This window comes from Vicugna pacos, chromosome 17 (assembly GCF_048564905.1).
Source record: "Vicugna pacos chromosome 17, VicPac4, whole genome shotgun sequence".
Lineage (NCBI taxonomy): Eukaryota > Metazoa > Chordata > Mammalia > Artiodactyla > Camelidae > Vicugna > Vicugna pacos.
The window spans coordinates 28,072,649-28,089,301 of NC_133003.1; the positions used below are offsets into that span (position 1 = coordinate 28,072,649).

The 16,653-nt window shown below is 34.8% G+C and overlaps 1 protein-coding gene and 1 pseudogene across 30 annotated transcripts in view; one reads left to right on the top strand and one right to left on the bottom strand.

Moving 5' to 3' along the window:
• The window catches only part of SLMAP (sarcolemma associated protein), a 122,022-nt gene that overhangs the window by 23,528 nt on the left and 81,841 nt on the right, over nucleotides 1-16,653 (top strand). The window lies entirely within an intron of this gene.
• Nucleotides 6,344-11,852, bottom strand: LOC140686633 (pyruvate dehydrogenase E1 component subunit alpha, somatic form, mitochondrial-like; annotated as a pseudogene).

The following is a 16,653-nucleotide window of genomic DNA, read 5'->3' on the forward strand; positions in this document are numbered from 1 at the left end:
CCCTTTACCCATTCTGCCCTCCCTCTCCTTCCCCTCTGGTAACGACTACTGTGTTCTGTGTATCTATGTGTTTGTATTTGTTTGATTTGGTTTGATTTGTTCATTTATTTTGTTTGTTTTTTGTGTTCCACATAAGAGTAAAATAATATGATATTTGGGTGGAATAATATGATATGGAATTGCTGATATTTTTTATTTCCATCTGAAGATGTGTATTTTTTTGATTCTCCATGTGAATTTGTAAGGTAGCTGGATAAGGCATTGTTAGAAGTTGTCCTTATTGTTACGATCTTTATCACTGTATAGTAGTTTTTTCTTTTCTGTTATCCTGAATTGAACTACTTAAAGCTCAGGGATTTTGTCTTCTGTGTTCATTGTCCTAAGTTTAGTTAGTATTGAATAGGTTTTAACAATTAGGTTTTATATTTGATCCTTAAGTCTCTTTTATATTGGTTTTGTCTGTTGTATTTTACTTAAATCTTTGTCTTTAGGGGATTTTATCTTCTGTGTTGTGCATCCCTGTAACTTGACCATGTTGGATTCTAAGTGTATATAGTTATTTTTACCATTTAAATAGTTAACTCTTTAGAAGTATATGGACTCATATTTTTCATTTTACTGGCAATATAAAAAATAAAGGGTATTTATGATTATGTTTAAGCATTTAATAACCCAAGTAAGTTACCTAAGCTTCTTATCTGCTTTATTTTAAGGGAAATTATTTTCTTCCCTGAAACTCTAATTTTAGAGCTCAGTTATCTCTGGCTCTTCATTAAAATTCCATTTCTAGATGTGTGGAATTCTCTCATCTAGATATGAACTCATAAAACTTACACACAATATTCTATAGACTGCAAAATTGTATTGGATTCATTTAGCCAGTATTATTGAGCACTTCCTATGTGCTAATAAGCACTGTTCAAGTTAAACAAAATAAAGTCCCTGCCCTCATGGAGCTGACATTCTAGTGTGCAGTGTGCCGTAATCCATCTTTCATCATCACCTCAGCCTATTTAGGACAAATGGAAGTGCTTCTGATTTATTGGCATGCAATCCAACATAGTTCAGTTTATCTTAACCTATAAATTTGCTATGTAAAAGAAATACTATCAATATGTATCTGAAATATCCTGGTTAAATTTCAGTTTTGTCCTCAATGACTAGTGCTCTACATTTGGTGAAATCTGTTCATATCTCCTCTAATGTTATAAATTTAGATCATATATTTTTTTTCTAGTTTTTTATTGACTAACAGGTAAACCTTCACTTCGATTACCTTTTAAAGTCATCAGAGAACCTCTTTAGATGAGTCCTTGTATGATTTTGTTTTGGTGGTAATTTTTGTTTTCTCTCTACTCTGAAACTTACTTTTCCGTCTTCCTCAGTATGAAATTTAATAGAACATTTCAGACTTTTGTTTGCATGACACTATACTTTCCTAATTCTTTATTTTTTTTGACAGTTTTGACATTTCTACCTTCGTTTGCATAGCTTATGGTTTCCATTAAGACTTTATCCTTTAGATCCCCCCATTCTCTCTAAAAATTTGCTTACTTAACAGTCTGAAATTACCACTTCTAAGTTCTTTATTTCAAAACTTATATCCTTATCATTAATTTCTTATATTTTTAGTTTATTTTTAGTTTTTTGAAGTGTACAGTTATTTTTAGTATATTCACAAAATTGTGCAGTCATTACCACTGTTTAATTTTGGAACATTTTCATTGCCCCCTAAAAGAAATTCTATACCCTTTAGCAGTCACTTCTCATTTCCTCTTCTCCCAACTCCTGGCGATCACTAATCTGTTCTCTGTCTCTATAGATTTACCTATCTGGAAATTTCATGTAAATAGAATCATAATAATATGTGGCCTTTTGTGCCTGGCTTCTTTCATTCAGCATAAGTTTTCAAGATTCATCCATGTTGTAGCATGTTTTGGTGCCTTTTATTGCCAAGTAATGTTCCTTTGTAGAGATATATACCACATTCCATTTATCCATTAATCAGTTGGTGGACATTTGGGTTGTTTCTACTTTTTGGCTATTATGAAAAAATGCCACCATGAACATATATGTACAAGTTTTTGTGTAGACATATGTTTTCAGTTCTCTTGGTTGTATCCCTAGGAGTAGAATTGCTGGGTTGTTTGGTAACTTCATATTTAATATTTTGAGAAACTGCCAAACTGTTTTCCAAAGTAGCTGTACTATTTTACATTCCCACCAGCAATATATGAAGATTCAGTGTCTCTATTTCCTGGTCAATGCTTGTTATTTTCTGTCTTTTTTATTTTAGCCATTTAGTGAGTATGAACTATCTCACACTGTTCTTGATTTGTATTTCCCCAATAACTAATAATATTGAGCATCTTTTCATGTATTTATTGGCCATTTGTGTATTTTTCTGGAGAAACATCTGTTCATATCTTTTTCCTGTTCACAAAATTATTTATCTTTTTCTTGTTGAGTTGTATACTCTGGATATAATTCCTTTATCAGATGGATGTTTGCAAATATTTGCCCCCATTTTGTAGACTGTCTTAATATTGCCTTTAAAAATTATTGTAAAATATATATAACATAAAATTTACTATTTTTACCATTTTAAGTATACAAGTTGGTGGTATTAAGTACATCTACGGTGTTGTGCAACCATCACCTTCATCCATTTCCAGAATTTTTCCATCATCCCAGATAGAAACTCTGTACCCATTAAATGATTACTCCCCTCTTCTTCCCCAGCATCTGGTAACTGCTACCTCTACTTTGTAGCTCTATGAACTTGCCCATTCTAGGTGCTTCATGTAAGTGGAATCATACCATATTTGTCGTTATGGTGTCTTTCATAGCATGAAAGTTCAAAAATTTTGAAGCTCAACTTATCCTTTATTTAAAAATAATTTTTAATGATTCTAAAATTTTTAATTTATGTTGCTTGTGCTTTTAGTATCATATCTAAGAAGCTATTGCCTAATCCCAGGTCATGATTTATTTTAACCATTTTAAAAATTATTTTAACATATTTTTATTGACGTATAGTCAGTTTACAATGTTGTGTCAGTTTCTGGTGTACAGCACAATGCTTCACTCATATAGGAACAGACAGATACTCGTTTTCATATTCTTTTATTTTAACCATTTTTGAGTGTTCTGTTATTTGACCCTCCCACCTGTATTTAAAACAACCTTATAACCATCAATGATTTTATGAAAAGAATTTATTAAATGTTGTGTTATTTAAAAATCTTTAGATCAGGATAGTGTGTTTCAAACTTTAGAATCTCCAGAAATGTTTACTGAAACATAGATTCCTTACATGATTTTTGCACATTTGTAGTAAACTTCTAGGAGACTTGGCATCATGTGGTTGAAGAAGTATGGAATTAAAATAGTCCAGCATAATGATTAAGAGGCATGGATCCTGTGTGTGAATCCTGGCTGTGCCACTTTCTCACTGCATGATCTAGGACCAGTCAGTCGTTCTCTCTGGGCACTCATTTCCTCTTGCATAGCGTTGTCACAAGGATTAAACGAGCTAATATCTGTGGAGCACTTAAAATAGTTTGGCAACAGTGAGCACCACATATGTATCAGATATTATCATACCCTTTAACTCAGTAATGTCATTTCTAGGGACTTAATCTAAGAACATTATCAGATATGTTGCATAAAGATATGTGTATAACAGTTTCACCACAGAGATTAATTGCAGAAAATCTTCCATATATAGTCGGTGGACCTATGGTTAAATAAGTTAATGAGATTTATGAAATGTCACATAGCCATTTAGTCATATTCAAAAAATATTTAATGCCTTGGGAAATAATGATATAACTGAAAAAGTCAAATAAATATACAACTGTATATAAAATAGGTCTCTAAACGTCTTTAAAAATATGGGAGAGAGAAGGGGAGTGTTGGTTTTGCAATGCGTGTAAAGAAATATGTTAAACTGCTGGCAGTGGTTAGGTTATCCTTGGAAACTGGAAGGAGTAATTTTAATTTTCTTCTATACTTTATTGTACTTTCCTGACTTCAAGGATAAGCATACTTAGAAAAACAAATTATTTTTGAAAAAGGCCAGAAGAGGGCAAGAGTCCAATGTGAAATAGGAGAATGAGGAAAATGGGAAAAGCCCAATCGGAAACAGGAAAACATAATGCGAATAGGAAACCTGCGTCCTAGTACTAGTACTGTTATTAAATTATTTTGAAGTTTGAATGAATTTTATTTCTTCCTCAGGGACACAGAGGGAGATATAAAATTCCTTATCTGCAAAATGAGGAGTTGAATTAAAGTTTAAGGCAGTACAGTAGAGTGGTTAGGAGCTGGGAGGCCAGAAGTGGGGATTCAGGGACTACAGCTGGGGAGATTATTGCCTGGGTTCACAGCCTAGTTCTTCTTTGCTTGATGACTGCAAGTAATTTTACTTCTCTGTGCCTCAGTTTTCTTGTTTGTAAAGCGAGGATACTAATAATACCTCACAGGGGCGTTGTGAGAATTAAATGAGTTAAATATACGTAAAGAACTTAATATACAGTCTGGTACACAATAAGAATTCAGTAAATGTTGACAATTTTTACTGATACATAGATCTTTTCTAATGTGGTTATTTATTTCCAATAATAATTTTAGTCAAGTGAGTGATTCTTAAATTTGTCTGTCATTTGAAAGCTTAGCCTTTTTTCTATTTAGGTATTTTCAAGATTGTGGAGGGTATATTCTATTTTTTGGAGTCCCAGGCCCCTACTCCCAGCTTGACTTACTTGTTTCGTGTTCTTGTGTAGGCAGCTTGTTTGGTATCCTGAGTTATCTCGTCTATGAGGATATTTTATAGATCTTTTCAGCAGTTAAAAAATCTCATAGTTGATTCTTTCTCTTTGTTCTGAAGCTAATATGTGCAGCTTAATGTATCTGTAATTAAGTTGCATAGGCTGTTAGGTTGTACCTGTTTTTCCTTCAACTGGTGTTTCAATTTTAAACTTAGGAAATGGCATAAACCCCAAGGGAATGCTATAGCTCAGTTCGCTAACCCATTCTAAGAGAAGCTAACATTATACTGTAAACTCAGCTACAAGTTGGCAGAGCGTTACCTCTACTGTAACTTTATTGAAACATAGATGTTGTTCAATTTAGTCCCAGAAAATAATGTATCCAAATATTTTAAGAGATAAATGTGGGTTTGTGAAAATCACTTTTAGAGTTAGCAACCATATTGAAATTCATTTTTGGAATCCAGAACAAAGACTACAAAAATAGATGACTTTTATAATATTATATCATTTTCCTTCACTGACTATTAAGTCTTCAGTGAATAGTGACTCAGCTATTCTGCTGCTTTGGAAATTTTTGCCTGTGAGCAAGTAACTCTGTGATACCTCAATTTATAATGGCAGTCAAAATGAAGATGAAATTTGTATTTTAATACACTTATTCTTAGATTTTCAGAAGCTCTCTCCTTTTCTGCATAGAATAACTGCAGTAGGCAGCCCACTATGGGGGTCATTATTTCTGTGTTATGGGATAAATTAGTAGAGTAACATTGCCAGGAAGCAAAAGACAGGAGTTTGACTCCTACAGTTAAATGACACAGTTACTTATAACAAATATTAGGTATTTTGCTCTAGTTGCAATAACTTATTTGTTAAACATACCTAGCTAACCCTCATAACAAGAGAGTGTGCATCTTTTGGCTTGATAGGTAAAATCAGTCTGAGATAGCTTTGTGACCCACTGACAGAAGAAGGAGAGATCTTTGCTTGCCTTAGGGATTGGGTTTTAATTTAGGATGAGTTTTGCTTCTGTAAGTATAGATGTGGGAGAGTTCCTATCCTGCATGTCGAGTATCTTACTCTGTCTTCCCATAGATTTAACTCAATGCCTCCAAATTCTCCAACCTATACTTTTTGTATCTTCTGCTACTTGGTTCATATTAATTACAAGGTGTTTCTGTTTCTCCCTCCATATTTTTCTTTCTGAATGTAAGAATTTATGAGCTTTTCCTTTAAACTTTAAATATTGAGCTGTCTTTTGTGTTTGCTGGTTTGTTTCAGTTTTTAAAAATTCCACTTTTTATTATAGAAGAGACTGGTAACATGTTTGCTTCTGTGGAGGGACGTTGGGAAACTGTGGGACATTGGGAAGAAGATGTACTTTTTACTGTACCACTGGACCTATGGAACCCATTATGTTTTTTCCCCCATCTTTTTAAACTTAATTTAATAGCATAGCATAAACACGTTTACAAACTGTTTGTTTTATGAGCTGTATTCCTTTTAAAGTTGAGAACACAGAGTTTCTTAAAGTTGACCATAAATGTTCTGTTGAAGGCATAGTAATAGATTTACAGTCTACCTTTAAATTTACTTGATCCATGGATTTCAGAAGGTGGTGGCTCATTACAGTAGAGATGGTGGCCTAACTCTTCGAAAGGTGGTTTGGGATCAACTGTAGCAAACTAGAGTGTACTCTAAATTTCTTTTCTCACTTCAACATCAGTTTCTTTCAATTCTTTAACACTAGCAGTATTGATTGCTGCATGCTGTTCTATGTTGGAGAAGCTTCATAGTGTCACTCTTCTTACTTGAGTTTCTTCTTGTGTACAGTAACTGACTCCAAGATCACTCACACTGTGTCCTTCATAATGGTGAGTCTGCCGCTCATATGATCCCCTGTACAGATCTGCACTCTTTGTTGCCTCCTGGACACATAGAACGTCCATTCCATCTGACATTAGCCCAGGAATAAAATTGACTTTCTTTTAGTAATCAGTGCTGGCTGTTGCTCTCTCAACAGATGCTCCCATCCCATAGTGGTTGTTCTTACAGACGAGAATAAACAGTGCTTTCCACAAAGTTGCCGTATTGTAAGCTTCAAATATAAAATCAAACAGACCTCGTTTTTTCCATTATACAATTGGCCCTCCCTATCCATGGGTTCTGTATCTATGGATTCAACCAACCCACAGACTGAAAATATTTGAAGAAAAGAATTCCAGAAAGTTCCTAAAAGTGAAACTTGAATTTGCCATGCACCAGCAACAATTCACATAACATTTACATCGTATTAGGTATTATGAGTAATCTAGAGATCATTTAAAGTATACGGGGAGGATATGTGTAGGGTTGTATGCAGATATGCTGTTTTATATAAGGGACTTGAGCGTCTGGGAATTTTGGTATCCATGGGAGTCCTGAAACCAATCCCCCTTGGATACTGAGGGATGACTGTACTTACAGGCCAGACCACTACAAGCTCCCAAAAGGACCCAAGCTCTGACAGGCCCTGGCCCCCATAGAAGTTCTTCGTGTACATGTATATTAATCCTACTTTTCCCTTGGCACAACCTTCTCCTTGACCTATAAATTGCAAATTTCTGGGACAGGAAGTCCACAAGTAAAACCAAAGCCATGAACCTAGTAGGTATGTATTTATCCTAACCATAATTCCCCCACAAGCTTCTTGACATTACAAAAGTGGTAGAAACCATGAATAAGTTTCTGTTTAATTACATTGGCAAACAGTATGTATCACCCTGTAGTGTTTGAGTTTCTCTTCACTGCCGAGCGCTGTTGTGACAGGAGGGCTCTCTTCTTACCCATGAAGGTCATATTTCTTAATTTCAAATGTATCATCATTTGCAAAGTTACAGGATGCCACCAGCTTTCTGCTAGCCAAGACCTGCAGAAAATGGTATCTTCTTCCTGAGTGTAGACTCTAGCGGTGGCAGCAATATTGTAAAGCTCTAACACTGGGCCATAGGCACACAGGCATTTTTTAAGAGTGCGTAGTATTTATGGATGGGCTGTAATTTTCTTAACTGTTCTTCCATTGTTGAATATTTACATAGTTTCCATCTTTTAAAACTATTATAGATTTGGCTTTGCTAAATATCTTTATACCTAGATCTTTAGTTATATTTTTTATTACGTCTTTAGGCTGGATTCTCATAAGTGAATCAAAGAGGGCATTTTTGAAAGCTCCCTTGGTGTACTTTGCCACACTGCTTTCTAGACAGGTTGTGCCGGTTTCTATACTTCCATGATCAGCTGGTGAAAATGTTTCTCTTATGTCACTCTTGGAAGCACTGAATACTTATTATTTAAAATACTTTCTGCTACTTTTATCAGTAATGAATTGAACCCCTTAAATTTTTATATTTCAAAGTTATTTAATATGTATGTATGTACTTATTCTATTCATCCTTCCTCTGTTGATTGGCTGTTTTAAAAAGCTTTATTAAAGTATAATTTAAATTTCATAAAATTTACCCTTTGTAAAAATAAGCTGCATTTACTTGAAGTTAATGGTTTTTAGTAAATTTATAGTTTTGTAATCATCACCATAATCCAGTTGTAAAAGATTTCATCACCCCAGAAAGTTCTTTTGTGTTCATTTGCATCCAGTCCTCAGTTCCATATGCAGCCTTACGCAACTCCTGATCTGCTTTCTGTCTCTATAGATTTGCATATTCAGAAATTTCAGATAACAAAATCATACTATATGTAAACATTTGTGTCTAGCTTCTTTCACTTAGCATTATGTTTCTGAAGTTCGTCTATTTTGTAGAATGTATCAATAGTTCATTCATTTTATTGCTGATAAATCTTATTTATTAAGTATGTTGATGGAGGTTTGCATTGCTTCCAATTTTGGTTTTGAACAATGCTGCTAGGAACATTTGCATAGAGTTCTTTGTGTCTTTTATTTCTGTTGGCTAGATACCTAGGTATAGAGTTGCTTGGAACCCATTACATTTTATATCATTACTTAGCCACAAAAGATTTTTTTTTTAAAGAATGAATGATAGCTCTATACTTGAGAAAAAACACAATTAAATGATATAAAAGAGTTAAATTGGAATGATTGAAGCAGGGAAGTGAAAAGTTCTAAAACATGCAGTATGACTGTATAATAATGGAAACCACTGCAGGATTTATTGGTAAGTAAGTAACTACTAGAGCCTAAAAGCAGCTGAAAGCCAAAAAAAAAAAAAAAAAAAAAAAAGGCGAAGAACGAGTATCTAAATAAACATTGAAAACTTTTGTTCTGTGAAAAATGGAGATGGTGTATCATTTGCATTCAGTAAGACAAAAAATGAATATATATAACACACAGACTGCCCTTTCCAATAAAGTCAACAAGATTATTGTAGATAAATAGGCTCAACCATGCAGTCATTTTGTTCAGGATGAATATATAGTAAACATTCATACTTGCTAGTAACCACAGAAATAATATCTTATAAATTGGTTATTACATTAAATTAGCAAAATCAAAATATCTAGTGCTAGCAAGGTTGTGATAGTGATGTTGGATTTGCGTGTTGGTCTAGTCCAACACAAATGCATGTGCAAAGCAACATGGCAAAGCCTTTCCACATCTTTGGAGTATTAAGATTCTGAGGTAACTTTCATTTTAGCTTCTTTAAATATATATTAAAATGTTTTAACAGTAAATTAATAAGGAAGGAAATAAACCAAAAGATAACAGCTGCTGATTTTTCCCATGTGCCGAAGTCCAGTCTGGTCATGCTTTCTCTACTCTGTCTCTGTGACTCACCCAAACTCTGGAGGCACTAACCCAACTCAGCTTTTTTTCTTTCTGGCCTAGAGAGCTACATATGATCTGAATCCTGCTTTTCCAGCTTTGGCTAAATCCTGGATCCAGTTGTTCTTTAATCCTATGACTCACACCTTGGGAGTTGCCCCCACCCCACTCCCAAGAAAATGCTTTTAACTTTCTCATTGTGAGTAAATAATTCTGTTACATCTTTTCTGTGCTTTACTGGTTTTGCGTGAGTGCTCATCTGAAAATATGCTTCCGGCTGATTTTTTTTTTTTTAAGTTCTTTGCAGAGTTCTTCTGTATGGGTGGGACCAAACACTTATGAGTCACTCTTAGTTAGTACAGTACAGTACAGCCAGCCAAGAGTAAGTGAATTTTCAGTTTGACAAATTATCTGCCAAAAAGTGATAAAGTGGATAAAGTAGAGCTAAAATCAAGAAACACAAATTGGTCTTTGCTCTGTTTATTTCTCCCTGTATCTTTCAAGTTATCTTTTTTCTTCTGATGTCAAAAATTCTTTCCACTTGTTTTTATTGTATTGGTAATATTTTTCTGACAAATTTTTATTGTATTGGTAATATTTTTTCCTAAGTACTAGCATTACAGGTTTCTATATCATCCATACTTAAATACTTTTCCTTGTTAGATAAGGCTGTTAGATTTTTATATTGTTAGTTGAGTTTATGTAAAGCCGTAGGTGAAGTATGATATAACAACCAAGAAATCAGGAATGATAAAAAGTAAAAAAATTTGCCTGTTCATTTCATTATACTTGACAATGATTTTTCATTTATTAAATACATTACTAATTTTCTTTGTATAGAGCAACCATAAATACTCTTCTACTAAAACTGTAAGTAATCTCCTACTATAGGTAGTGGTGCAAGTATCTTTAGTTCCTTGAGTCTTTTCCACTCAGATTGGCTTGACTACTTAGGGACCTCAAGAAGAGACAACCTGTAGGTTCTATAAATTTTTGAAAAATTAATACAAAAGAATTGGAAAGTCCAGACTTTCTTTTCCGGTGATTTGACTTTTCTTAATCTTCTCTGATAATCCACAAATGTATTCAGGTCACTACAGCATCTCATTTTATACTGGTTACAGGTATTAGTCCTTGGCTATTTCTGTGTCCTCTTGGTTATTTTTTTTCCTGATTTTTTTTTTTAATACCTTTCTGACTGTTCTGTCGGAAATTCCTTCAAGCATTTTGTCCACACATTTCTCCATAAAATGTTTGTATTTCTAAAAGTTCAATCATTATTTTCCTTGTAAATGTTATTTTTGGATCATCTCATATATTACAGTAATTTTAATTACTACTCAAATTCTGATACCTCTCAATATATCTTGAGCCCTAGGATCTGAGTTTTCTACCTACTGCCTGCTTGCATTTATTCATTTGGATGTCCTATAGAGACTTCAAAAACAATATATCCCAGACTGAAATGAATCATTCACTGCCCCCTCCTCAGTATTTCCAAATATAGATAATAGCATCCTTATCTGGCCAGTAGCTCAAACTAGAAACTGCTGCTTTCAACACTGAGTACATAGGATCTGTCACTAAGCCCCTTTCAACTACTTCTATCACTGTCCGGTTTAGGGCCTTATTATGTATTTCAGTAGTCTCATAACTAGTTTCCTTGCCTTCAGTCTAGTACCCCTCAAGCCATTCCCTCCCTGACTAAAACGTCAATTTGATCTTAGTATTTCCCTGCCTAAACCCTGTAATGTGGCAGGTCCCCTATCATCTGTATGACAAAGGTTGTACTGCATAAGATGTCTTAGAATGCTTGATGACTGCTTACATCTTCAGCCTGATTTCTTGTGCTTCATGTGCCCCTTCCCGCACTCCGTTGTTTGTCACTTGTGTTTGCTCATGCTGTTTCAGTCCCCTCCCCTCTCATCTTGACTCACTTTTACTCAGCCTTTATGACTCAGTGTGGAGCAGTTCTTTCAGGAACCCTTTTCTAAATCCTCAGGATTGGACCAAGTGCCCTTTCTCTCTACTGGCTTATTCTTGTTATTATATGAAACGATGTGATTTTTTTTTTCTTATTATAAAAATTATCTTGACCCCACTTTTCCTTCTAGTTGCTGCTTGTTTCTTTGCTTCTCTTTAGAGCAAAACTCCTTGAAAGATCTGTTTATATATGTGCTTTCTCATTTCTCTCCATCCATTTTCTCTCAAATAACTCTGGTCAGGCTTTCATCCTCCACTCCATCCACAGGTTTCTTGTGCAGGTCATCAGTGGCTTCCAGGTTGCTATTTTCATTGGTCATTTCTTGTTCTTAACCTTCCTTGATCTTTCAGCGTCATTTGACAAAGTTGATCTCTCCCACATTCTTGGAAAACATCATTCACAGTGGCTTCTAAGAACATACCACTTCCCTTGGTTCTCCTCATACTTCACTGGCCATCTTTTAAATTTGCTTTGCTTGGTCTTCATCTCCCTGACCTTTAAACTTTGAACTGCTCCAAGGCTCTGTCCTTGATCCCCTTGTCTATCTGTACTTGCTTTCTTGATGATGTCATCCTGACTCTCGACTTTAAATTCTTCGTGTATGCTGAGGACAGCCAAGTTTTTGTATCAAACTTAGGTTTTTTTCCTGGACCCTAGACCATATCCAGCTGCCTTTTTGACATTTCCATTTGATATCTAACATACACTTCAAATTTAGTATGTCCAAAGCTGAACTCCTGAGACCTCCCCAAACTCAATAAAAAAAATTCCTTACCTTCAGCCCTCCCAGTTCCCGTAGAGGGAACTATGGTTGACCCTTCTATAATACAAGTTTGAACTGTGCAGGTCCATTTGTGTGCAGATTTTTTTCATAGTGAATACTACAGTACTGCATGATCTGCGGTTGTTTGAATCCCTGGGTATGTAACTGCGTATACAAAGGAACTGTGTATCCAGAGGGCCAACTGTAAGTTAAAAGTTATACTCAGATTTTCGACTGCATGGAGGGATTGGTGCCTCTCAACCCAGCGTTGTTCAAGGGTCAGCTGTACATCCTTCTAAGTTGCTGGGGTCAAAATCTTTGGTATTCTTCTTGACTCCTTTTTTTCATATTTTTACATCATCTGTCAGAAAATCTTGTGCTGTGGAATTATCATTGTGTATATGTGTGTGTGTTGTGTTGTGTAAAAGGTTAATGTCATGCTTTTCCAGTTTTATAGCATTGTTTTATTTTAGGGCAGAGATTCTAAAGACCATAGTTATACCAGATCCCTTGGTTTGAATCCCGCCCTCCTCCTTCCCATAAAGAAAGCTGGTGGGTTGCTGAAGCTCTTCTATTCAGAACTGAGTCCTGTGGTCTGAAAGAGCAAGGAGCAAAGTGAGTCGTTAACGCTCTTTTAAGTACATTTCAAAAATCAGTGATTTTACTTCTGAAGTCTGTTCTTCTACATAGGCAAGGTGAAGACTAGTTTATTAATAACCCTTTCAATTTTATTGAACTGCTTTCCTCTTTGATTTCTCTTGATGTCTACCTCTCTTTGTTCTGGCAGATTCTGTTTTGGAGTGTTTTTCTCTCATTGTGTACATTTGTCTCTGGTTTTTGTTTGTTTGTTTCTTTCTTTCTTCTTTTCATCTTCCACTAAATGACGATAATGTGGAATTGAAGATTTGTTAGGTTTATTGAATAAAGTTTTATATCTTTCTTAATTTTAAACTTTAACTCTTCAAGATTTCTTCTTTGTGAAGATAAGCACTGTGAACAGTTTGTATATGTTCTTTCTGATTTTTGTTTTCTAATGGTGTATTAGCATATTGTTCTTTTTATAAAAAGGGATCGCTGTATATCTTGATATGTTTTAATATCAGTACCCATACCACTACTTCATTATTTTTGATGATTGTGATGTCTGATATTTAATCAGATAATACAGTATGGCTGGACATTAGTAGTTACCAGTTTTTAACTTCTACTAACTTTGCTTCAGTGAACATGCTTATGGATTTGCCAGTATATATGTGTGTATTTCAGTGTCTTTATAGGTTAGATTCCTGGGTGTAAACTTACTCACTCAAAGAATATGAACATTTAAAACTTTAATAAGGACTGCTGAATTATTTTTCAAAAATATAGCAGTTTACACTCTCATGCCCAGTATATGAGAGTGCTCTTTCTCCCCATTTTTTCCTAGCGCCAGGTATCACTCTTCTTAATCTTTGCCAAACTGATATTGACTACTTTGATAATTGCCCATCTTCCTGAGCTTTTAGGTCTATTGTGAGTTTTGGAGTTAGATGCTTATTTGCCCCTTCTCATACATTTTTGTCTGTCTTTCTCTTTTTTTAAAAAAACAGAAAGTTCAAATATTATAGGAGGGTGTGATGGGAAAACCTCTGCCTCTGCCTAGTACTTTCTAGGGTGTCCTAAGGACATTTTGAGTTTTGAACGGAGTGAGTTACAGTCTTCTGTGAACATTATTCCATGACTTGACTGGGTTTCTAACTCTGTCACTCAGGGCCAGGGGTATAGTAGGGCTCTGGTTTAGAAATGGAACTGTGACATCTTTAAATATCAGTTGGCTTAATATACTCAGAAGTTAGGTCACACTGTTGAGTGAGCTGTAGATTGCTAATCTATGTAATATATTCTAAGTGTATTTACATATACCTGAGAGTAGTAATTTCGTTTTGATATAACTTTGATTAGGGAATTCCCTGATCCATATTGTTGTATGTGTTTCATATTTTCAGAAATGGTTTTCAGTCTATGCTGTGAGTCAGAGCTTAGCTGCTTTCCTTCTGTGCACAGGTTGTGGTTATTTATGGTAATATTCACGTGTAATGGGGCAATGGCATGCTATTTTTAACACCTGTATGTGTTAGAGTTCAGCTGTTACTGATCTATTTATATCTCTATCAGCTGTTTACTGTTTAAGTAATTAATTGGCAAATTATTTTTTAAGTACCTTAATTTAAGAAAGGTTATAAAGAAAAAGGCATAAAGGAAAGTCTTGCAGCAGTTCCCTGACTGAAGGAAGTCAGATTATATGTTTATGCATATTCTATGAATTTAGCAATAATAGCTGCCATTTGTTTAGCAGTTACTATATACAAATACTGTGCTAAATACCTTACATGCTTAGCATCATTTAACCTTTACAACACTCTGAGGTTCCTTCTGATATTATCCTCAATTTATAAATAGGGATTTATAAATAACCCTTTATAACTAAAGGGATGCTCAGAGAGGTTAAATAATACATTCAAGGTGACACAGTAAGTTACAAGGTGATGGAACTGGAATTCAAACCTTTAATGTATGTTCTATTCCATATAGCATATTGTTATTTGGATGTAATACAGTTTGGCCTAACCTATGTTAAATCAAAGCTTTATAGCTTCCATTCTAGAGTATGAATTATTTCATTTATTCATACTGCATTTTAAAAAAATCATTTGTTTCTTGTGCCTGTTGGAACTTTCTAACAGGGAATGAATGTTATAGATTAGAAAAGATGGAATTATAGTGCTGTTCAAAGTGTGATTTGGACATAGAGGTTTGGGCTTAACTTGGAATAAAGCCCTGAGTCTCTGATTTAGGTGTTTATTTATTGAGAAATATTATCTGAGAAAGAAATCTTATTTGTTACGATGTTTAAACTGGCTTCAGAAAGACAAATAGGCTCTTAGCAAGTAAAGAGTGCGGGTGGGTGGAAGCAAGAGCTTTTCAGGTTTATGAACAGCATAAACAGACATCAGGCCTGGAGCTTGTGTAGGGAATTGCTAGTAGTTAAGCAGGGATAGAAAGGATGGTGCTTTTAGGAAGAGTGGAAAATCAGGTATGTTAGGGTGATTGGGGTCATTTTGAAAGATTTGAAAGTTATCACAGTTCTTAGACTTAATTTTGAAGGCGGTAGAGGGTGAACAGCCACTTTATAAAGAGAAACAAAGTGATCGGGTGTATATTTTAGGAAATAAATGTAGTATCAGTGTGGAGGGTGAAGACTGGAATTACAGCCATCACCTTTGCAATGGTTGTAAGCCTGGGTTAGAGGAACAGTAATGGGGAGGGAAAAGCAATGTGGAATTGAGAGATTATTCTGAATCAGAATTTGTAGGAATTGGTGATATATTTGATGTCCTATGGGGATATTGACATTATTTCTACTGATAGTATTTGTTATTAAGTTTTGCGTTTGCTCCAAGTGGCTTTGAAAAGTCACCTTTTCATTCTATTTGTAGTAGCAGATGGCTGAATTCCTGCCCGGAGGTGTTCAGGAAATGGTGGGTAAATGATGGAAGGAATCTGGGCTGTAAATATCGCACTCATGAAATATTTATTTAAAACGTCTGTTTGATGCCTATTCAGCAGGCATTTTGCTGAGGGCTAGGGATATCACTGAGATAAAGGGGTATCGCTTATCCTGATCTTCAAGGGATTCGCCATAATTGTGAGGTGTCTAATAGGCCTTGTTTGCCATTCTTACTTTCTATGTAATCTTTGGGTGTGTGATTTAACCCCTTACCCTGTCTGTTCATGTGGGATACTGCTTATCTGATAGTGTTCTGAGGTTCAGATAAGGTCTTGTGTGTAAAATGGCTATCGCAGTCCCTGGGATAAACAAATGCTTGTTGCCTTTTAGTAATCTGCCACAGACATGGAGATGGAAAACTCAAATGTATCAGGATTGTGTGTCAAGTAGGTGGTAGAAGGTAGTGAATGCATTTTTAAAAGAAATTTTAAAAGGTTACCTTTCCTGATGATTTGGCGTCAGAAGACTTGATTGCTGTTATTTTATTGTGACTGTAGATAGGTTACTTGGCTTGTGTGTCAGCCTCAATTTGCTGATCTATAAAATGAACAAAATCTTTCCTCTTTCACATGATGATTGGTAGAAACATTAGAAATAGTGGGATGAAATGACCAGACAAATATAAATAGCATAGAAGAATGGTTAAGATTAAAAAGTTTATAACATTCTAGCTTGGGAGGCCCTTATGCAGGTTATTTAACCTCTTTTAGTTCTTATTTCTTTATCTATGATATAGGGATAATAACATCTACCTCACAGGACTGTTTTAAAAAAATAAGTGGAAAAAAAAAAGCATGGAAAGTGGTTTAT